The sequence below is a fragment of the Piliocolobus tephrosceles genome, chromosome 9 (genome assembly GCF_002776525.5).
Source record: "Piliocolobus tephrosceles isolate RC106 chromosome 9, ASM277652v3, whole genome shotgun sequence".
NCBI classification, from domain to species: Eukaryota; Metazoa; Chordata; class Mammalia; order Primates; family Cercopithecidae; genus Piliocolobus; species Piliocolobus tephrosceles.
Window position 1 is genome coordinate 11,677,264 of NC_045442.1, and position 23,785 is coordinate 11,701,048.

General features: G+C 46.7%; 1 protein-coding gene across 1 annotated transcript in view; it reads right to left on the reverse strand.

Annotated features, from left to right (window-relative positions):
- Nucleotides 1-23,785, reverse strand: part of TACC2 (transforming acidic coiled-coil containing protein 2) — a 234,980-nt gene that overhangs the window by 205,075 nt on the left and 6,120 nt on the right. The window lies entirely within an intron of this gene.

The window sequence follows — 23,785 nt, forward strand, 5'->3', positions numbered from 1 at the left end:
CTGAGAGGTGGCCACCTTTTCTTCCACTCCAGGATAAGCGTGTCCACTGGTTAGTGGATTTGTTGTTGTTGTTTTATAAACCATATTCCTACAGACTAGTTGATTTTTTAAAACCAGGATGCAAAAATATAAGGCTCAGTCAAAACTAAATCATAGGACAGAGATGAGACTAAAAAAAAAAAAAAAAAAACCTTATTTAAATGATGCTATTTTCGTGTAATATAAAAATCAGAAGAAGGGGAAGGGCTTCTGTAAGCCCCAAGCCATATTTCCCAAAGCAGTGACTGTCTTTCATTTTGTTTCCCCAGCGGTGACCCCGTGCCCCCACCCCAAACAACACACACCCCTCGTTCTGGGATGAGGTCTGCCTTCTTTTAAGAACAGTTCCACCCATACCCTCCATCCCTGAGGTTCTCATGGAAAATGCCAGTCATAGTGCCCCATGTCCCTGCCCACTGGAGTGTACATGAGACTCAGGCCAAGCCAGGACCTTCTATGGGATTCCCTGAAGAACCAGGGCAGTTCTGGTGGGGGCGTTCTATAGAAGGTAAGTGCGGGAGTCACCTGCAGCCGTTTCCAGCTGTGGTGGAAGAAGCTGCCACAGCAAGAGACGGCAGAGCTTGCAGGCAGAGAAAAGTTGAGATGGCAGGCAGAGGGAGCAGCCCCGCTGGGGCCAAAGCCTCATTCTGCCCTAGCCATCTGGGGGCTCTGTGATGAGGCCGCATGCATTGCCCTTTTCACCTTAGTGGGTACAAGCTGAATTTCTGTCACTAGCAACTAAGAGTGCATTCCCCGGTCCACCTCTCATCCAGATGAGCTGCACCAGATCAGCTTGGAGGAAAACAAAGTATTCCCTGGTCAAACACCTTTGACGAGTGCTACATAATATAGGCCTCTTGTAGAAATTCACAATGCACATTAGCATAGTCAAGATTCTGAGTTCTACAGAATAACTTACCGAATTTTAACTCAGAGTTCGCCAGAATTTCTTGACCACAGGACTCTTTGTTTAGGTACCACAGTTTAATATCTTACAGAACTCGTGTTACGTGGAACACACATTTGAAGACAGCACAAGACCTCATTTCTTTCTAGCTTGCTTAAATCTAGCAGATGGTGCAAATCTGTAGGACAGACATTCCCTAGCCCATGGGCACCTTTGTGAAAATCAGAAGGTGGGCCGGGCGCGGTGGCTCAAGCCTGTAATCCCAGCACTTTGGGAGGCCGAGACGGGCGGATCACGAGGTCAGGAGATCGAGACCATCCTGACTAACCCGGTGAAACCCTGTCTCTACTAAAAAATACAAAAAACTAGCGGGGCGAGGTGGTGGACGCCTGTAGTCCCAGCTACTGGGGAGGCTGAGGCAGGAGAATGGCGTTAACCCGGGAGGCGGAGCTTGCAGTGAGCCAAGATCCGGCCACTGCACTCCAGCCTGGGCGACACAGCGAGACTCCGTCTCAAAAAAAAAAAAAAAAAAATCAGAAGGTGGCACTCTTCTGGGCCAAATGCATGGCCTAGAAGCAGACAATGCCATTGTGTGAATTAGAAACAGCTTCCCCAGCCAGGTGCGGTGGCTCATGTGTGCGATCCCAGCACTTTGGCAAGCAGAGGTGGGAAGATTGCTTGAGCCCAGGAGTTCAAGACCAGCCTGGACAACATGGTGAAACCCATCTCTACAAAACAGAAACAGAAATAAACAGGGGAAAGGAAAAGAAAGGAAGAGGGAGAGAGGGAGGGAAGGAGAGAGGGAAGGAAGGAAGGAAGGAAGGAAGGAAGGAAGGAGAGAAAAAAATAAGGCTCCTTTCCTCCCCTTACATTGCTCACGGTCTAGGGAGACTGACCCCAGTCCCATGGCTGCAGGGGTGTGAACACAGAGGGCACCCAAGGAGGACAGTAGGTATGGCTCCTGCCTGGAGGTGAAGCAGACAGCCCCCAAGGTCCACCAGGAAGGGAGGATTCCCACCCATCAAACTCTGCCAACCTCTAGCCTATGGATTTTGTAAATTAATCCTGGCATTTCTGCAGGACATGTGAAAGCAAATCATCTGCCTAGTCTGCACCTGGGGACTTCTTGAGACCGTCAGACTTGTTGGATAGGCTGTAGTCTTTGACCTTCAGACACCAGCCCGAAGCGTAAGCTAGCTTTGGCTAGGGTTCCCCTGCCTGGTGCATTTCTCTGAGTGGCTGGCTATCTGTGTTCATCCCATTGTGTCCAAAGGTAAAACATAAAGATGCTTCATCTCTCAGGCACCCATACATTCTAGTGTTAACGTGAATACTACAATGCAAAAATGTTCCTTCATTTTAGCTGAAAGACAGAATATGGGGGGAAATAAAACAACAGCAGCAATAAATGTTCCTGTTATTGAGCACTTACTAAGGCCAGGCACTGGGCTGGTATCTTTGCACAACTGTCTTAAGAGAAAGATGGATATTTGTGTCCCTGTTTTAGAGCTGAGGCTTTGAGAGGTTTAGTAACTGAGCCAAGACCACACAGCAGTGGAATCTAGACATAACCGATTATCTCTGATCCCAGAACCAGGACAGGGCGTCTCCGTTTGATCCCTTCCATGGGGCGGTGTCGAAGGAGGCAGAGAGAGCTGGGGATGATTCCTCACACGAGAGGGGGCTGCTGACCCAGGGTTGGCTTGACCTCCTTGCTGGCTGAGCCATTCCCTTAATGAGTGCCCCTGCCCTGCCCCAGGGGCCTCAGCCTCTTGATCTGTGCATCCAAGAAGACAATCATCCCCATAGGACAATATCAAGACCATGGAAACTTTTTTTTTTTTTTTGAGACGGAGTCTCGCTCTGTCGCCCAGGCTGGAGTGCAGTGGCCGGATTTCAGCTAGTGAGCCGCCTCCCGGGTTTACGCCATTCTCCTGCCTCAGCCTCCCGAGTAGCTGGGGCTACAGGCACCCGCCACCTCGCCCGGCTAGTTTTTTGTATTTTTTAGTAGAGACGGGGTTTCACCATGCTCGCCAGGATGGTCTTGATCTCCTGACCTCGTGATCCGCCCGTCTCGGCCTCCCAAAGTGCTGGAATTACAGGCTTGAGCCACCGCGCCCGGCCAAGACCATGGAAACTTTAAATCACCTTATAAGTTCACACTCTATAATCCTCATTTTCAGAGAAAGATTATTATTATTATTATTTTTTTTTTTTTGAGACAGAGTCTCGCTCTGTTACTCAGGCTGGAGTGCAGTGGCACCATCTTGGCTCACTGCAACCTCCACCTCCCGGGTTCAAGTGATTCTCCTGTCTCAGCTTCCCAAGTAGCTGGAACTACAGGTGCCCACCACCACCCCGGCTAATTTTTGTATTTTTAGTAGAGATGGGGTTTCACCATATTGGCCAGGCTGGTCTCAAACTCCTGACCTTGTGATCTGCTCGCCTCAGCCTCCCAAAGTGCTGGAATTACAGGTGCCACCGTACCCGGCCAAGACTCTTTATCTATAAATTATAAATCTTTGGATGCATGATTCTCACATTTTACTATAATAACTCAAGATTAACAATACAGAGTGGGTGGTATTTTTAATCAGGGTCCTGCATTTTTGAAATTTTAATCCAATTCCTACTTGTCTGACTGCCATGCAAACCTCAGCTCCTAACACCTGAGACCAGGCCCCCCTTTCAATCACCAGATGACCTGCAGTAAAATATTCTGCAAATAATTTAACAGATAAATCTCGTGCCCAGTATTCCATAAAGAAAATTTCTTTATAGTAATTCTGGAAAGAAGACGAATAATAGCCCAGACAGATGCAAACAACAGATGGCATAAGGAGACAGATCTTTGCTCTGAGTCCGGGGAAGAAAGGCACCACAGGTTACAGTTCCTCAGGCAGACGGACTATAACAAGGGCTTGGATTTGTCTTTGAAGAAGAAAAAAAAAAGCAGGCCTCTCTCCCTTTTCAGCTCCACTTCTCTTTCTTTTTTTAAAAAAATTATTTTATTATTATTATTTATTATTTTTTTTTTTTTTGAGGCGGAGTCTCACTCTGTCACTCAGGCTGGAGTGCAATGGTGCGATCCTGGCTCACTGCAACCTCTGCCTCCCGTGTTCAAGTGATTCTCCTACCTCAGCTTCCTGAGTAGCTAGGATTACAGGCACATGCCACCACGCCCAGCTACTTTTTTGCATTTTTAGTAGAGATGGGGTTTCACCATATTGGCCAAGCTGGTCTCAATCTCCTGACGTCATGATCCACCTGCCTCAGCCTCCCAAAGTGCTGGGATTACAGGCGTGAGCCACAGCGCCCAGCCCACTTCTTTTTCTAATAGAAAGCTAACCTGCAAGAATGATACTAGTTCTCCCCAACAGAAACATATCTGGATGGAGTTAAAAGTGACAAAACTCTCTGTGTGAATGGCACATTGCACTTTTCAAAGCTCTCTGACATCCATCTGATTCTTACAAAATCCCCGTGAGCTATACTGGGCAGGTAAAATCATGTTTTCCATTTTCCAGATAAGAAACAGAGAGGCTTGCCTTCTGCCCTCTGCAAGTCTCCCACCTTGAAGTCCAATGCTCTTTCCACAAGAATACTGACACCCAAAATTTACATAGCACTCTTTCTGCTATAACAACAGCAACCTAATTATTATGAACACTTTCTATGTGCCAAGTACTGCTCTTTTAAGTGTTTTACATATTTAAACTCATTCAATCCTTACAGCCCGATGTTATAGCTAAGAATACTGGGCACAGAGATGTTAAGCCACTTGCCCAAGGTCACACAGCTTGGAAATGGTGGAGCCAGGATTTGGACCAGGATGGTTTGGCTCCAGAGTCTGTGCTCTTGTCCCTGCCTTATGCTGCTTCGCCATACAGTGGAATTCATTGCTTTATGGTCACTGTCATTTTGCTGCCACGCTCCAAGGAACTATAGCAATTGAACATTTGAGGATAATGTGGTATAGGAGGCTAGATTTGATGCCCAGAATAGCACCTGGCACAGAAGAAGCAGTCCATAAATATTTGTTGAATGTATGAAAAATAGATTATTCTTATTTAGTCTGGTAGTCACGTCTGCAAATCAAAGGACATATCCCCAGCCCTGGGAGCCCTCTCTTTTGCCACATTTCCTAGTGTGTTTGAATCCCGCTTCCTGTTCCCCATCTTAGAGATAGTCTTAAGCTCTACTGCTTACTGGATTCCAAAGGACCTGTGTGTCAGCAGGCGTCACTGCAAAACAGCATGCATTTCTAAAGTTACTCTTTACACTTCCAAATTACAGCCTGGAAAAACAATTGGCAAGCCTTACAGAACACGTGGACTTGCCCAGTTGCTTCTTCAAATCTTTCCTTTGCTGCCATTGCTGAGTAAACAAACAGTCTTTCGTTGGCTCTGGAACACTCCAGAGCCTGGAGTCTATTTTAAAGCAATCTTTAAACATTCACAGCAATTTTCCAGTCCTAAAAAATATACTTTGTAAGGAGCTAAAGCATTTCGCCATCAAAAAAAAAAAAAAAAAAATCCACTTACCTCTTAAATGCTCCATCACTCTAGACCACTGTCCACTGGTTATGCCAATAGAGTTAATTAAACCATGCTTAATTAACATGGTTAGATCATGACCACAGTGTCTGCCCAAGTCGCCCCCTCTTTGAACAAGCTCCTTGGGAGCAGCCTGACTGCAGGTGAATGCTGGGAAGTAGACCAAAGGTCATCCCCATGGCATTAGGAATCAGATTTCAGAAACAACTGCCAGGCTGGCCAAATATGGAGGACGAACACATGCTCTGTGTAGAGCCAGCTGGCTGCCCATCTTCCCCGTGAAGGGAAGGCAAATTCTCACACCAGTTCTGCTAGATCATCCCAAATGTTTCTTCACCTCTAAGGGGGCACAAAAGATTGACGAACATAGGTTGCAGAGGACACCTCAGCCTAACCTAGCAGGCACTGTCAGGCCAACAAGTGAAAGGCTGCCAGGGTGGAATTTCAGCGTTCCGCAAACAGAATGTTTTCTGATGTGATACATCATGATAGAGCAGAATAATTGAATAAGCTCTGAAGTCCGAGAGAGCTGGGTTTGAGTCCTCACCCCTCCTTTAAAAGATGGAAAACAACAGAATAGAATTTGATGGGTGTTTTGATGATTATTCCTCATGAATAGTAAGGGCTGAGTCTAGGTTCTGGGTAGACACTGATGACTAAAACAGGCATGGTGTAAAATGTTAACTTTAGGAGAAGCTGGGGAAGCATCTGTATGGGAGTTCTCTGTACAATCTTTGCAACTTTTCTGTAAATCTGAAAATATTCTAAAGTAAAAAGTTGGCCAGGCACGGTGGCTCATGCCTGTAATTGGATGAGGTCAGAAAACCCAAATCCATGTGCCCTTGGTCAGATCAGTTCCTCTCTCCAAGCCTCTCTCCAACACTTTGGGAGGCCGAGGCGGGCAGATCACTTGAGGTCAGGAGTTCAAAACCAGCCTGGCCAACATGGCGAAACCTCCTCTCTACTAAAAGTACAAAAATTAGCCAGGCGTGGTGGCATATGCCTGTAATCCCAGCTACTCAGGAGGCTGAAACAGGAGAATTGCTTGAACCCAGGAGGCAGAGGTTGCAGTGAGCCAAGATCACGCCATTGCACTCCAGCCTGCGCGACAGAGCAGGACTCCATCTCATTACCAAAAAAAAAGAAAAAAGAAAAAAGAAAGAAAGAAAGAAAGGAAACTCTGTGCTGTCATGAAGATTGAATTAATTCTTGCTGCTTAATTTGCTCTTTGCTCAACTTCTTTCACGTTAAACACAGTTAAAGCAGCCCAGATGCCCACCTGCAGCCTGTGGAAATGCTGCCTGCCCTGCACTGGCTGAAGCTGCTGTAATGCTGAGTTCCTTGAGTTCCTCAAGAGCTAAAGAAGGAACCTTCAAGTTAACCTTAGAGCACCAAGCGTAGCTTTAAACAAGATGTGCACATATATATGGCACTTTCCTCTGTCAAGCAAAGTAACAATAACCACACAGGGCCTGAGCAACAGACAACCTCAGCCTTTCTTGATGACCAGACCCTGGGGACGGCTCGCATGCACAGATTCTCCTGTCCCCCCGGTCCTCTGTTCCTCAGATGTCCACAGTGCTGAGGTCTCCTTCAGGAGCAAACTTCATCCAGGCCATATCTTGTACACAGAGCAGGGACCCGACCAGGGGAGACCTGCCCAAGCTGGGGGAGGCGTGCCTGCTGAGCTGGCTCTAGGTCCTTCTGATGTTGACTACTTCCTGCTCATCTGCAGCTCTGAGCTCAAACATCAGATCCCCAGGAGTGCCTTCCCTGACACCCAGGCTAGGTCTGGGGTCTGTGCACCTGTCTTCTTGCTTCATAGCATTGATCACAGTTTCTAGAGTTGAAAATTCTGTTTTTTAGGACTTGCTACAGAAACACCCGGACAGCAGAAGTGTTAGAATGGAGTTACTGAATGATGATATGTTTTCAAATCAGGTCATTCTAATGATAGGATTGAATGTCTTTTCTTCCTTCCTACATGGTCAGAGCCATAGATGGGAATCATGACAGTCCCACGGCCAAGGGCAACTCCAGAAAGTGGTAATGCAGGGGTTAGGGTTGCCCTTCCCTTCTCAAATCCACATGCGTGGAGCTTGGAGCCCAGGTGTCCCCTGTAGGGCTCTCCAGAACTGAACAACTGTGAAGCCCACCTTCAGCATTTGGGGCTGTGGGCTGGCATGGCCCTTATTTCACCATGGAGCTTTCTACACAAGTCATGATGCACGAAACCCCCGGAAGGGCTGTCGAGTGGAGACAGCTCTCATCACAGCATCGCCACCACCTCTTTCCCGGAGAGGGACACACATAAGCCAGGACCCTGACACTCTCAGGGACAGGTGATGCTCCCCTTGGCTGTTAGGCATTCCCCCCAACTTCCCACTGGACCGTGTCCTCCCACTCCCCAAACGAGTCACCCTTTAGAGCTGTGGTTATACATACGGCTTTCTCTTCATTTCCAACCACCAGGTGGCGCAATATCTCACTTGTGCAAGTATACTTTAGTAACGGAGGCTGCTTGGAGCCTCCTGAGAACAGCCTCCCAAGAGGCCTAAGTGAGTCCATTCCCAAAGGAAGGAGCAAGAGTAACAACTAGGACTCAGCTTGCTGCAAAAGGCACCCACAAGGGGGCCGGGCTGAGGCTCCATGGTCCCAGCTCAGTAAGAGGAACCTCCGATTAGCGGATAGAACAGGTTTCAGGCTGAATGTGGCAATTTTCCTCTGTCAATGGCTTCTCTTCCCTCAGGAACAGAGAACAGAACCCAAGCCTACCATTAAAATTGAGAGTTTCAGCCGGGCGCGGTGGCTCAAGCCTGTAATCCCAGCACTTTGGGAGGCCGAGACGGGCGGATCACGAGGTCAGGAGATCGAGACCATCCTGGCCAACACGGTGAAACCCCGTCTCTACTAAAAAATACAAAAACCTAGCCGCGCGAGGTGGCGGGCGCCTGTAGTCCCAGCTACTCGGGAGGCTGAGGCAGGAGAATGGCCTAAACCCGCGAGGCGGAGTTTGCAGTGAGCTGAGATCCGGCCACTGCACTCCAGCCTGGGTGACAGAGCAAGACTCCATCTCAAAAAAAAAAAAAAAAAAAATTGAGAGTTTCAATAGCATTTGTGCTGACAAAACAAGAAATCACAGGATACGAAGGTAAGACTATAGTGATGTTATTAAAATGGACTTCTTGAATAAGATAAATCAGTTTGTAATTAATGCAACAATTAATTGTTGTCAAAAAGTGTCAAAAGCAAATATTGCTGAAATAAACTGCTGGCTCACTGCCTAGAGGCTCCGAGGAAAGGTCCTGTTGTGCTTACCTCCCTGCCTCCCTCATCTTCCTGAAGGCTCAGTCCTCCCAGGCACTTGTTGTCCCCCAACACCACATCTCAGGCCACCACAGACCCTGCTGCCTCATCTGACCTTGTTTCCACCCCCACCTTCCAATTCCCACACCTTTTTCTGCACTCAGATCAGCAGCCTGAACCCTTATATCCCAGGATCATCACAGAACAGACCCTTAACCTTCCCACCTCACCCATGCCAGCTGTCCTTTGAGAACCTACCAGGTTCCGACCCTCTCAAGGGGAGGCTGATTTTCCTTCCACAAGCCCAGAAGATCATGGCTTCAAAATAGAGTCAGGAGGTCAGGCACGGTGGCTCACACCTGTAATCTCAGTACTTTGGGAGGCTAAGGTGAGTGGATCACCTCAGGTCAGGAGTTTGAGACCAGCATGGCCAACACGGTAAAGCCCCATCTCTACTAAAAAATACAAAAATTAGCCAGGCGTGGTGGCACGTGCCTGTAATCCCAGTTACTCCAGAGGCTGAGGCAGGAGAATCACTTGAACCCAGGAGGCACAGGTTGCAGCGAGCCAAGATTGCACCACTGCACTCCAGCCTGGCTGACATAGTGAGACTCTGTCTCAAAACAAAACAGAAAAAAAGCAAAAAACACAAAATAGAGTCAGGAACCTTGTGCACTCCCCCGTGTTCTTTCTAAGCCATTTCGCATCCCCCCACCTGCAAAACTCAATGTCCCTTAATGCTATGATGCTGTAACCGAGTATACCATTTTTCTAAGAGAAAGAAAATGGTTTTAATTATTATTTCTTCTTTTCTCTCTCCTTTTCTCATGTTCCTCACTTCCTACGTAGCTCTTTAGAAATGCAATTATAACCTTATAGCCTTGACTTTCCCTTCACCAGACATTCCCTACAGGACAAGCTTATCTGACTATGTGCTCACTTAGAAGCTTCAGAGCCAGAAAGCTCTCCCACCAGGAAATTGCCTCAAGAGACAGCTGTCAATTTCCAACCTCAAGTACGCCCACGACAGAACTCTTTCCCACCTGGAGAGCATCTCAAGACAATGACCACCTTAGAACCTAGTTTTGTGCCAGCTGGACCGCCTGGTGGATAAGGCACTGAAGTGAGCCCAGTGGTCCCCCACCTGCTCGCTCCCTGCCCACCTGCTGTGCATGCAAAGTCCCCCCTTTAAAAGTCCCTGCTTTCTGCCCCAAAACTAAAGCAGTGCCCTCAAAAAGAGAAGCCTGTACTTTTTACCCTAAGCTAAGCTTTGGAATAAAAAGTCACTTTTTCATGTCAGCCCTCACTCTTGTTTTTTGGTTTGTGTGTTTATTTGTTTTTAGAGACAGGGTCTCACTCTGTCACCCAGGTTGGAGTGCAGTGACGCCATCTTGGCTCACTGCAACCTCTGCCCCCTCTCCCCCAAGGGCTGAAGTGATCCTCCCACCTCAGCCTCCTGAATAGCTGGGACCACAAGTGCACACCACCACACCCTGCTAATGTTTTGTATTTTTAGTAGAGACGGGGGTCTCGCCATGTTGCACAGGCTAGTCTCAAACTCCTGTAGCTCTTGTTAATTGGACTCTACAAGTGGTGAGTGACTGAAGCTTTGGTTTGGTTACAACGCTACTGAGTGCGCTCCTTTTACCCTCCGAGGTATCTCCTACAAAAACAAACAAAAAACCACAAAAACCTACAAAAAGCCTCACTTGGGAGCCTGGCCTCCTAGGCTTCTTGCTCTCTATTATCCCCAGACCTCAGCCCCATCCAGAATAATGAGCCAAACACAGCTGAGAGGCTCAGCCCCTTGATCGTTGTGTACAAGAGAAAGAATCAGGCACCGTGACTGTTGAGTTGCAAAGAATAACCCAAGACCCTGAGCTTGAAGCAGAGGAGATTTACTCACACAGATGGGTATACATGAGGGACTGCAGCTCCTGCGAAGGCTCAAAGACCATCTCCCTGAACAAGTCACGGGGACTCAACAAAGCAAAAGCCAGAGAGTTTTGGAAGGAAATGTGGCTGATTGGTTTTAACCAGTCCTTCGCTTGTCAGTTTCCAATTGGCCAGTTTGAGGAGCTCAGCCTGACTGAGTGCTGAGTCTCAAGTCTGCTGAACCCAGACAGAGCTGGGTACAAGTTCACCATCAGCTGCTCTGCTTCCTCCTTAGAAAGCCCTGACTGCTAGGGTCTCACCCCCATGGTGAGTGAGCACACAGGCTCAAATCCCAGTGAAATGCGCTTTTTTCACCATGGCTTCGTACCACAGGTAGAAGAAAGCCAGACTCCTTACCAGGGCTGGTCAGGACCTACAAAAATGAGCCCTCACCCACTTCCCTGGCTGCACAGCTCACCATAATTTGCCTCATCCACTTTTCTCCAGCCACTCTGGCCTTCTTTGCTGATCTTAAAGTACAGCAAGCTCATTCCTCCCACAACTGTTACACTATCCCTATACTATACACACCTGTTACCTTATTCCAGAATGTTGCTTTTCCAAAACCTTATGTGGCTGTCTCCTTCTCAGTCCACCAGGTGTCTACAGAGAGCTGTCCCCTGCACTGCATCAAAAATAGCCCAACCACAATGACATACTACTTCACACCCATGAGCATGACTGTAATTTAAAAACAACAACAACAACACAAAGTAACAAGTGTTGAGGAGAATGTAGAGAAACCGGAACATTCGTACATTGCTAGTGGAAACGTAAAATGGTGCGGCTGCTGTGGAAAAGTTTAGTGGTTCCTCAAAAACTTAAACATGGAATTATCGTCTGATCTAGCAATTCCACTTCTAGGTATATACCCGAAAGAATAGAAAGCAGAGCCTCAGATACGTACATGGACACCCATATTCATCACAGCATTATTCACAACAGTCAAAAGGTGGAAGCAACCCAAGTGTCCATCTACTAAAAATACAAAACTTAGCTGGGTGTGGTGGTGCATGCCTGTAATCCCAGCTACTTGGGAGGCTGAGGCATGAGAATCACTTGAACTTGGGAGGCAGAGGATGCAGTGAGCCGAGATCTCGGCCACTGCACTCCAGCCTGGGCAACAAAGTGAGACTCTGTCTCAAAAAAAAAAAAAAAAGAATGGATTTGCAAAACGTGTTCTATACATACAATGGAATATCATTCAGCCTTATAGAGAAAGGAAATTGTGACATGCAGCAACATGGGTGAACCTTGAGGACATTATGCTTAGTGAAATAAACCAGTCGCAAAAGTGAAATAATAATCACATACAAATACTATATGATTCCACTTACATGAGGTACCTACAGTAGTTTAATTCACAGAGACAAAGTAGCCAGCTGCAGTAACACATGCCTATAATTCTAGCTACTAGGGAGGCTGAGGAGGGAGGACTGATTGAGTCCAGGAATTCGAGGTTGCAGTGAACTATGATTGCACTACTGTACTCCATCCTCGGCGAAAGAATAAGATCCTCGGTGAAAGAAGGAAGGAAGGAAGGAAGGAGGGAAGGAGGGAAGGAGGAAAGGAAGGAAAGAAGGAAAGAAAGGTTCTCAAGGGTTGGGGAGAGGGAGAGTGTGGGCACAGAGTTTCAGTTTGGGAAGATGCAAAAGTTCTGGAGATGAATAGTGGTGATGGTTGCACTGCAATGTACTTAATTCCACTGCACTGTCCACTTAAAAATGGTTACAATGGTAAATCTTATGTTATATATATTTTACTGCAATAATAAAAAATAAATAGCCCCCTGACCGTGGTTACCATTGGAAATTTTATGATGCGTTTTTTGCCTATTAGCGCCTCATAAGGAAGCTTCATTCAACCAGATCACAGCCGAATTGTTCACTGCTGATTCTCAAGTGCTACAGCGATGCCTGGTAAACAATACATTCGCAGTAAAGTCTCAAATGTATTTACTCACTGATGTCTGTTTATTCACTTGCTTATCTGACTCCTCGATTGGCTGTAAGTTCCAGAGAGTAGGGCCCTTGTTTGTCTTGCTTCTCTAGAGATCGCAGCACCTAAATAAGTACCAGCTGCCCAGCAGGGAGGGGCTTCCCAAATGTCTACCAAGCCAATAAAAACCATATCCACATCACATCAGGACGTGGGAACCTGTGACTGAACTCTTGAGCTCCGCTGCAAAGCGCTTTGGAAGACCTCTGTGAGATGGAGCTGGACAAACTGCTCTTCCCCTAACGGGGACACCCGTGGGAGCCCGGACTAGGATCCCCCAAGATGGCTTCTGGTCTCCAACCTGCCACTGATTTATGGCAATGAATAAGTGCCTTGTCCTTTGGATCCACCATGCACAAAACTGAAAAAATAATGGAGGTGGACCAGATTAGTGTTTCTTTCCAACTCTGATTCCAAAGCTTTTTTTTTTTTTTTTTTTCTTTTGAGACGGAGTCTCGCTCTGTCGCCCAGGCTGGAGTGCAGTGGCCGGATCTCAGCTCACTGCAACCTCTGCCTCCCAGGTTCAAGCGATTCTCCTGCCTCAGCCTCCTGTGTAGCTGGGATTACAGGCACGTGCCACCATGCCCTGCTAATTTTTTATGTTTAGTAAAGACGGGGTTTCACCATGTTGGTCAGGCTGGTCTCAAACTCCTGACCCCGTGATCCGCCCACCTCGGCCTCCCAAAGTGCTGGGATTATAGGCACGAGCCACTGCGCCCGGCCCCAAAACATTTTCTTCTAAGAGCTATCTTGCATTATAAGGCCATATAGGGTAAGTTGCACTGGTGGAAGGGTCGGGGACAGGAAGCTGGATTCTCCCCTCTCCACTTCCTCTTTGTCCTCAGCCGGTCCAGGAAGCATTGCTGTTGGCTCCAGGATTTCCCAGAACCCAGTTTGAAAACCACTGGCGGCCGGGCGTGGTGGCTCACGCCTGTAATCCCAGCACTTTGGGAGGCCGAGACGGGCGGATCACAAGGTCAGAGATCGAGACCACGGTGAAACCCCGTCTCTACTAAAAATACAAAAAACTAGCCGGGCGCGGTGGCGGGCGCCTGTAGCCCCAGCTACACAGGAGGCTGAGGCAGGAGAATGGCGTGAACCCAGGAGGCGGAGCTTGCAGTGAGCCGAGATCGCGCCACTGCACTCCAGCCTGGTGGACAGAGTGAGACTCCGTCTCAAAAAAAAAAACAGAAAAAAAAGAAAACCACTGGCCCAGCAGCCTGAGTGACCCAGAGTTCCAATTCTCACTCCTCCACTCACCCAAATGACCCGGGATGATTAACCTTCCGAGGTTCCTTCTGAGTCTACAAAACATGAGTCATCAGCCCAGATCATGGGATAATGAGGAGAAGCAGATGAACTCACACGTATGAAAAGGTTTCACAATGCTCTATGCAAATAGTTATTTCACAACCTTAAACATCACTGCTTGCTGGGATCTGCAGAGAAACAAATGCATCAGGTGCACCCGCCTAACAGCCATCCTCCAGGGGAGAGCAGCTTTTTTTTTTTTTTTTTTTCTCTCTTTCTTTTGAGACAGAGTCTCACTCTGTCACCAAGGCTGGAGTGCAGTGGTGTGATCTCGACTCACTGCAATCTCTGCTTCCTGGATTCAAGCACTTCTCCTGCCTCAGCCTCCTGAGTAGCTGGGATTACAGGTGTGTGCCACCACGCCTGGGTAATTTTTGTATTTTCACCATGTTGGTCAGGCTGGTCTTGAACTGCTGACCTCAAGTGATCTGCCCGCCTTGGCCTCCCAAAGTGCTGGGATTACATGCATGAGCCACCGCACCCAACCCGCTCTTTTTTAAAAGACCACTTCACCTGGATGACTGCCACGCCTGGCCAGGTGTGAAGGGGACTTCAGAGCAGGCCAGTGAGGAGCCAGGGGTTTTACAGCCTCACCCTGACCACACCCATAAACACACACTAACCTCAAGGTCCTCTCCGGGAAAAAGTACTGTGAGATGATGCAAAGTTCCTTATTTACCATCTTCCCCAGTGGATGGCAAACACTTTGGGCAGAGCTACGGCAGCGGAACTCAGCTAGCACATTGTTGCATGATACTGACAGCTGATTCAGAATTTAATCTTCTTTTACAACGAATTGGTTTTGCTCATAGGCGGCAAAGGTGGGGTCCCCACCCCATCCCCAGCTTCACTTGCGGACAAATCATATTAAAGTAGAAGAGTTCGGAGGGGTTAGTATTGGCTCCCAGCATCTGCGTTCCTTTCTGCTGGTAACATAAGCCTTATTCAGCACTGTGGAACGTATCAACCAAGCCAGTTCTTGGACAGGCACACTAAAATACTATCCTAAAAAATCTAAACATAAACTGTCGATTTCGACTGTGTTTTACAACTTATTTGGGATGGATGGAAGAAGCAATGGAAGAGGGAGGAGGAGAAAACCTAAATATATAAATGCACATGCCACACCAAATGTTTGCAACCATCTAGACGTCAGGAAGGGGCTTGAGAGGGAAGCCATGCAGAACAGCACATTCCCCAGTACCTGTGGGGGCTCAGGGTTTGGAGGCCACAGGATGACGTTATGCAAGCCGGCGTCCTCCTGCTGAAATGCAAAGGGATCTCACCGTTAGGACAGGTCACAGGGAACAGGACCAGATGGACAATCTTTGCTGTTTTCGTGGGGTTTTGTTGTTGTTGTTGTTTTGCTGGTTTTTTGAGACACATTCTTGCTGTGTTGCCCAGGGTGGAGTGCAGTGGTGTAATCTCAGCTCACTGCAAACTGCACCTGCCAGGTTCAAGCGATTCTTCTATCTCAGCCTCCCGAGTTGCTGGGATTACAGGTGCACGCCACCATGCCCGGCTAATTTTTGTATTTTTAGTAGAGATGGGGTTTCACCATGTTGACCAGGAAGATTTCAAACTCCTGACCTCAGGTGATCACTCACCTCGGTCTCCCAAAGTGCTGGGATTACAGGTGTGAGCCACTGCGCCTGGCCATTCTGCTGGCAACATAAGCCTTATTCAGCATCGCGGAACATATCCCAGGCTAAACCCGGGAGGCATACTCCCACGCTGCCCACGGCGTCCCAGAAATGAGACAACAGAGAGAGAAGAGGAACCAGGAGCCCAAGGGTGTGTGAAGCACACAGGGCCAGGACTGTGCAGGCCTGTCCCTCACCCTTTGCCCTGGTGACACAGCTGCTCCTCAGTGCCTGGTCCTTAATCTGTGAACAGGAGGTTTCTTCAGACTTGCATCTTTCCTTCCAAACATTCCCTAGCAAGCAGGATTCAGGGACCTCCAAGTGCACTCATAGTCAGAGTCTCCTGAGGGGCTAGGGGCCTGGGTGCGATGAGGAGTGTGCCCACTGGGGCAGAGATAGCAGTTTGGAGGTGTTCACAGTGATCCAGGTGTGACAGGGGAGGGTTGTGACAGCAGGGATGGGGAGGAGAAAAACTGTTAGAAAAGATCATTTCACGGATATGTGCTGCCTTTATGTCCTTTGAGAAACTGCTCCAAGGGATATTGAAGCGGCTGGTATAGAGCTGGGCCCACCTTGGCCCTATTGGGGTGAGTGTATGACTCACGTGGCTATCAGAGTGTCCCATATTCTGGGCACAGTGATTGACTTCAGAGAGGGCACATGACACAATCAGGGTCACTCAGATTCCTTATGGGAGCTGATCAGGAGGCTGAGGCCAGGCACGGTGGCTCATGCCTGTAATCCTAGCACTTTGGGAGGCCAAGGCAGGTGGATCACCTGAGGTCAGGAGTTCAAGGCCAGCCTGGCCAACATAGTGAACCCCCATCTCTGCTAAAGAAAAATAATAATAATACAAAAATTAGCTGGGCGTGGCGGCATGCACCTGTAATCCCAGCTACTCGGGAGTCTGAGGCAGGAGAATCGCCTGAACCCAGGAGGCGGAGGTTGCAGTGAGCCAAGATCACACCACCGCACTCCAGCCTGGGTGACAGAGTGAGACTCTGTCTCGATAAAAAAGAGAAGGCTGGACCACTGGCTGGAAGAAGCATGGAAGGCTGGACCTGCCAAGGGCATCTTTTCCACCAGGCTGGGGGCACCTCCCTGGACACTAGGGAATCACAAAGGAAAGTAGAGCACGACCCAGTGAGAGGGATCCCCAGAGCCATCTTTTGAATCTCTGGACTCAGCCACTATTGCAGCCAGAACCTCTCTGTGGGCTTCTCAATTCTATAAGCCAACAATCCCTTTTCCTGCTTATGGTCACTGAAGATGGTCTTTTATCTCTTACAACTTTAAAAAAAGTTCTAATTAGCCAGAAATTTGGAAGGATAAATGGCCAGGCCATTCATCAATTAATTAATTAAACACAGGGTGACTTATCAGATGTGGGGGTGGGAGTGGATGGAGTCAGGGATGACCCCCAGATTTCTGTCTTGGATGGCCAGGTGGATCATGGTACCCAAGAGGGGGATCACAGGATGATGAGCGTTATGGGGGCAGAAGCTGAGTTTGGGTTGGAGGGACTTGGGATGGCTGTGGGTCACCAGGTACAGATAGGTCTGGAGCCCCAGTTCCCTGGGAGAGCCCTGAGTCTCGTAGCCAGACACACCCACGCTTCATTCCTACTTGTTTCTCTACCAAAGGCAGACCCTCGTCTGGTCCTGGAATCCTAAAGGCAACCCCACTTCTCCAACCTCAGCCAGACATGACCCAAACCTCCGCCAAACTGACTCCATCCACTCCCACCCCCACATCTGATAAGTCACCCTATGTTTAATTAATTAATTGATGAATGGCCTGGCCATTTAGCCTTCCAAATTTCTGGCTAATTAGAACTTTTTTTAAAGTTGTAAGAGATAAAAGACCATCTTCAGTGACCATAAGCAGAAAAAGGGATTGTTGGCTTATAGAATGTCGGGCTGAGGCTGGAGAAGTGAAAACGTGCAGAGCTAGGAAGACATCTGCCCACTCAAGTGGACTGAAGACTGAGGAGGGGAGATGGAGTCAGGAGCTGGTAGGAGGTGAGAAATGAGGGACAGGTGGAGTGGGATGCGGGTATTGAACCCCCACACCAGCACTTTTACCTTTCTAATTAGTAAAGATCTGAAGCATTAAAACATCCATCACCTGCAAGGATGCAGTGACACAGGCTTTCATGCCCTGGTGGGAGAAGTGACATCACTGTTTTGGAAGGCATTTTGACAATGTATATAGCAAGAGCTTTTTGAAAGTACTATCCCTTCGTTTGACACTGCAATTCCGTTTCTAATGAGTCTATCCTAAGTAAACAATGTCCATTCAATTCTGGACAGTGAGGTTTCATGAAAGTAATGAGGAGAAAAATGTAACCCATCTTCAATGTTGCCTATATTCAGGTAGAAATTCACTGCAGGTTAAAGAAGTTTACCCACCTCCCCTAGGCGTTCTGTTAAAGCAGTTAGGTCTAATGTTCCTGTATTCTAGGGTTTCTCAACCTCAGCACTGTTGACATTTAGTGCTGGATAATTCTTTATTGTGGGGGACTGTTCTGTGCTTTGTAGAATACTCTGCAGCAACACTGACCTCTACCTACCAGATGCCAGTAGCACTCTGAGCTGTGACAACAAAAACTGTCGTGAGATATTGCTAAATGTCCCCTGAAGCACAAAATCACACACCTCCCGCCCCACCCCACCCCACCCCCTGCCCCCTGCTCTATCTTGTTTGTAGCCAGTAGTGGGGCCTGCAGGGAGCCTGGGATCCAAAAGGATCCATAAGACCCCAAAGAAGGGGTTGAACCTGAGCTGCTTGGTTTGTTAATGAGCAGGACTAAAGGCCAAAATATGTCTAGTGGCCCGTACTGTGCACATTGAGGGCACTCACCCGATAGCTGTGCCCTTCTCAACTCTAAAACACAAGACAGAACATTCCTTTAAGTGGAAATTACTGGGAGACGTGCCCGGAGCCAACCCCAGCCAGCAGGCACGTTTGTTTGGCCCACAGAGTGCTTAAAAATAATTGAAATTAGTTGCCAACATTTTTTTAAAATGTAAACTTGCTTTACACAATCTCTTCTAGAAAACAGAACAGGAGCAAGCGCTTCCCAACTCATTTTGTGAGGCTAGTATTATCCTGATACAAAAACCAGACATAAAAGAAAACTACAGAGCAATATTTCTTACGAATTTAGAAACAAAAGTCTTCAACAAAGTGTTAGCAAATTGAATCCAACAATGTGTAAAAATAATTATGCAAGACTGGTTCAACATTTGAAAATCAATCAGTGTAATCCAATATATCAACAGGTCAAAGAAAGATCATACAATTACATCGACTGACACAGAGAAGGCATCGGACAAAACCCAACTCTCATTCATGATAAAAAAAACCCACAGCAAACTAGGAATAGAGAACTTTCTCAATTTGATTACAAGCATTACGTTTAACAACAAAACTACAGCTAATATCTTACTTAACAGTGAAAGACCGAATGCTTTCCTCCTCAGACTGGGAACCAGGGAAAAATGTCCCCTCTCACTGCTCTTGTTTAACACAGAACTGAAAGTCCTAGACACTGCAATAAAGAAGAAAGGAAGAAAGAGAAGAGAAGAGAAGAGAAGAGAAGAGAAGAGAAGAGAAGAGAAGAGAAGAGAAGGAGGGAAGGAGGGAGGGAGGGAAGGAAGGAAGGAAGGAAGGAGGGAGGGAGGGAGGGAAGGAAGGAAGGAAGGAAGGAAGGAAGGAAGGAAGGAAGGAAGGAAGGAAGATAGGTTGTACAGAATGGGAAAAACTAAATAAATAAAACTGCCCTTATTTGCAAATGAAGTGATTATGTACATAGAAAATCCCAAGAAATCTACAAAAACAAACAAACTTCTTGGAACTAATAAGTTAATTCAGCAAGGTCGCAGGATACAAAATCAGCATGCAAAAATCATTCATTAGCAATGAACACGTGAATAGCAAAATTAAAAACATGATACCATTTACAGTCACTCCAAAGAAAATCTAATACTTATGTATAAACTTCACAAAATATATGCAGGATCTATATGTTGAAGATTACAGAAATGATAATGAAAAAGAAAATAGGCCCAGCATGGCGGCTCACACCTGTAATTCCAGCACTTTGGGAGGCTAAGGTGGGCGGATCACAAGGTCAGGAGATCAAGACCATCCTGGCCAACATAGTGAAACCCTGTCTCTACTAAAAATACAAAAATTAGCCAGGCGTGGTGGTGGCCACCTGTACTCCCAGCTATTTGGAAGACTAAGGGAGGAGAATTGCTTGAACCCAGGAGGTGGAGGTTGCAGTGAGCCGAGATCACGTCACTGCACTCCAGCCTGGGCGACAGAATGAGACTCCATCTCAAAAAAAAAGAAAGAAAAAAGAAAAGAAAGATGACCTAAATAAATGGAGAGACATACCATGTGTTCACAGATTGGAAGACTCAATATAGTAAAGAAGTCAATTCTCCTCAAATTAATCTATAATTGGACTATAATTCCTATCAAAATCCCAGAAAGTATTTTGTAGACATGGACAGATTTATTCTAATATTAATATGGAAAGTCAGAGGTGCAAGAATAGCAAAAACAATTTTGGAAAAGAATAAAATGAAATTTCAAGCCTTATTATATAGCCACAGTAATCAAGACAATCAATGGACAAGAATAGCAAACCCTGAAACAGAGCCACACAAATATGCCTAACTGATTTTTGACAGTGGAGCAAGAATGGTTTAACGGAGGAAAAATATTCTTTTACAAATGTTGTTAGAAAGATGGACATTCTGGCCAGGCATGGTGGCTCACGCCTGTAATCCCAGCACTTTGGGAGGCCGAGGCGGGTGGATCACGCGGTCAGGAGATCGAGACCATCCTGACTAACACGGTGAAACCACGTCTCTACTAAAAATACAAAAAATTAGCCAGGCGTGGTGGCGGGCGCCTGTAGTCCCAGCTACTCGGGAGGCTGAGGCAGGAGAACGTTGTGAACCCAGGAGGCAGAGCTTGCAGTGAGCCGAGATTGCAGTACTGTACTCCAGCCTAGGCAACAGAGCGAGACTCCCTCTCAAAAAAGAAAGATGGACATTCATAGGTTAAAAAAAAAAAAGAATCTCAACCTCAAGAGAATGAGGAGACAAGCCACAGGCAGGGAGAAATTATTTGCAAAAGACATACTTTATCCAAAATATACAAAAAACTTGTAAAACTCAACAATAAGAAAACAAACAACCTAACTTTAAAATGGGGCAAAGACCTGAACAGACACCATACCAAAGGAGATACACAGATGGCAAAAAAAACATATGAAAAGACGTTCCACATCCTATGAGAAATGCAAATTAAAGCAACAAGATACCACTATATACGAATGACCCAAAATCCGGAATACCGACAATATCAAAGGCTGGGGAGGATATGGAACAGGAACTCTCATTCACAGCTGGTAGGGATGCAAAACGGTACAGCCACTTTGAAAGACCGTTTGGTGGTTTCCTACGAAACTAAACATACTCCTACATGATTCAGTAATCTCGCTCCTTGGTATCTACCCAAAGGAGCTGAAAACACGTCCGCACAAAAACTGGCACACAGACGTTTATAGTAGTTTTATTTATAATTGCCAAAACTTGGAAGCAACCAAGATGTTATTCAGTAGATCAATAAACTGGTACATTCGGCAATGGAAAATTATTCAGTGCTAAAAAAGCAATGACCAAGTAGTGAAAAAAACATGCAGGAACCTTAAATGGACATTACTGAGTGAAAGAAGCCAATGTTAAAAGGCTACATACTGTAGAATCCAACCACATGACATTCTGGAAAAGGCAAAACTCTGTAGACAGTAAAAAGATTAGTGGTTGCCAGGGATTGAGGGGTGTGGGAAGGATGAGTAGGTGGAGCCCAGAGGATTTCTAGGGCAGGGAAACTACCCTGCATGATACTATTCCTTTGTCCAAACCCAGAAAATGTGCAATACCTAATTGTGTACCTCGCACAAAAATTAACTCAAAATAAATTATGCACTCAAATATAAAACGTAAAACTTCAAAACTTTTAGCAAAAAAAAAAACAGCAGAAAATCTTCAGAATGTTGGTGTAGGCAGAGTTCTCAGATTTGATACCAAAAGCAGCACCCGTAAGAGCAAAAACTGATGAACTGTACCTTATCAAAATTATACTCTTTTGTTCTGTAAAAGATGCTCTTAAGAGGACAAAAAGACATGTTACAGAACGGAAGAAAATATCTGCAAACCATGAGCTGACAAAGGATTAGGATCTAGACTATATAAAGAACTCTGAAAACTCTTTAAAAAATAATAAAAATACTAAGCCAGTTGCAGTGGCTTACGCCTGTAATCCCAGCACTTTGGGAGGCTGAGGTGGGCGGATCACGAGGTCAGGAGTCCAAGACCAGCCTGCCCAACATAGTGAAACCCCGTCTCTACTAAAAACACAAAAAATTAGCTGGGCATGGTGGCACGCACCTATAATCCCAGCAACTCGGGAGGCTGAGGCAGGAGAACTGCTTGAACCCGGGAGACAGAGGTTGCAGTGAGCCGAGATCATGTCATTGCACTCCAGTCCAGCCGACAGTGCGAGACTCCGTCTCAAAAAACATATATATTAATAATAATAATCTAGTTAGAAAATGAGCAAAGGACATAAACCGATTTTTCACCAAAGAGAATATGTAGATGGTAGATAAGCACATGAAAGGTGTTCAACAACTTTATCCATCATCAAAATGTAAATTAAAACCACGTGGAAATATCACAACACCCCTATCAGAATAGCAACACCAAAAAGTGACACCACAAAATGACAGCCAGGGTCCAAAGACCGGATCCCTCATACGTTGCTGGTGGGAAATGAAAAATGCCTTAGCAACTCTAGAAAAGTTTGTCAGTTCCATATCAAACTAAACATGCAACTGTCATACACCCTGGCAACTGCACACTTGGGTGTTTATCTTAGGGACATGAAAACGTGTGTTCTCAAAAAACACCTGCACACACATGTTCATGGCAGCTTTGTCTGCAAAAAACAAAAACTAGAAACAACCTAAATGAGCTTTAATGGATGAATCGTTCAACAAAATGTACAGTACATCTATTCCTGGAATACTCTTCAGCAATAAAGAGGAATGAACTGTTGATACGCACAGTACTTGGATAAATCTCAAGAGATTTATGCTGAGAGAGAGAAAAAAAAAAAAGCCAATCCTTAAAGGTCACTTACTGTGTGACTCCATTTATGTAACGTTCTTGAAACGACAAAATTACAGAAATAGGGAACAACAGGGAATAAGAATAGCAGTTGCCAGGGGTTAGGGATGAGAGGAGAGAGAGGTGGGCCTGGCTACAGAAGGGTGACAAGAGTAATCCCCTGGTGACAGGCATGCTCTGTTATCTTGCCTGTATCAATGTCAGTATCCAGGTTATGCTATTGCTTTATAGTTTGGCAACATGTTACCCTTGGGGAAAACTAAGTAATGGTACATGGGACCTCTCTTTATTCTTTCTTTCTTTTTGAGACAGGGTCTTGCTCTGTTGCCCAGGCTGGAGTGTAGCAGTGCAAACATGGCTCACTGAAGCCTTGACCCCCCAGGCTTAAGCATCCTGAGTAGTGAGGGCTGCAGGGGTGCACCACCACACCCAGCTAATTTTTTTTCCTTGGTAGATACGGAGTCTCCCTATGTTGCCCAGGCTAATCTCTAACTCCAGGGCTCAAGCTATCCTCCTGCCTCAGCCTCCCAAAGTGCAGGAATTAGAGATGTGAGCCACCGTACTTGGGCTCTCTGTGTTGTTTCTTTTTTTTTTTTTTTGAGACGGAGTCTCGCTCTGCCGCCCAGGCTGGAGTGCAGTGGCCGGATCTCAGCTCACTGCAAGCTCCGACTCCCGGGTTCACGCCATTCTCCTGCCTCAACCTCCCGAGTAGCTGGGACTACAGGCGCCCGCCACCTCGCCCGGCTAGTTTTTTGTATTTTTAGTAGAGACGGGGTTTCGCCATGTTAGCCAGGATGGTCTCGATCTCCTGACCTCGTGATCCGCCCGTCTCGGCCTCCCAAAGTGCTGGGATTACAGGCTTGAGCCACCGCGCCCGGC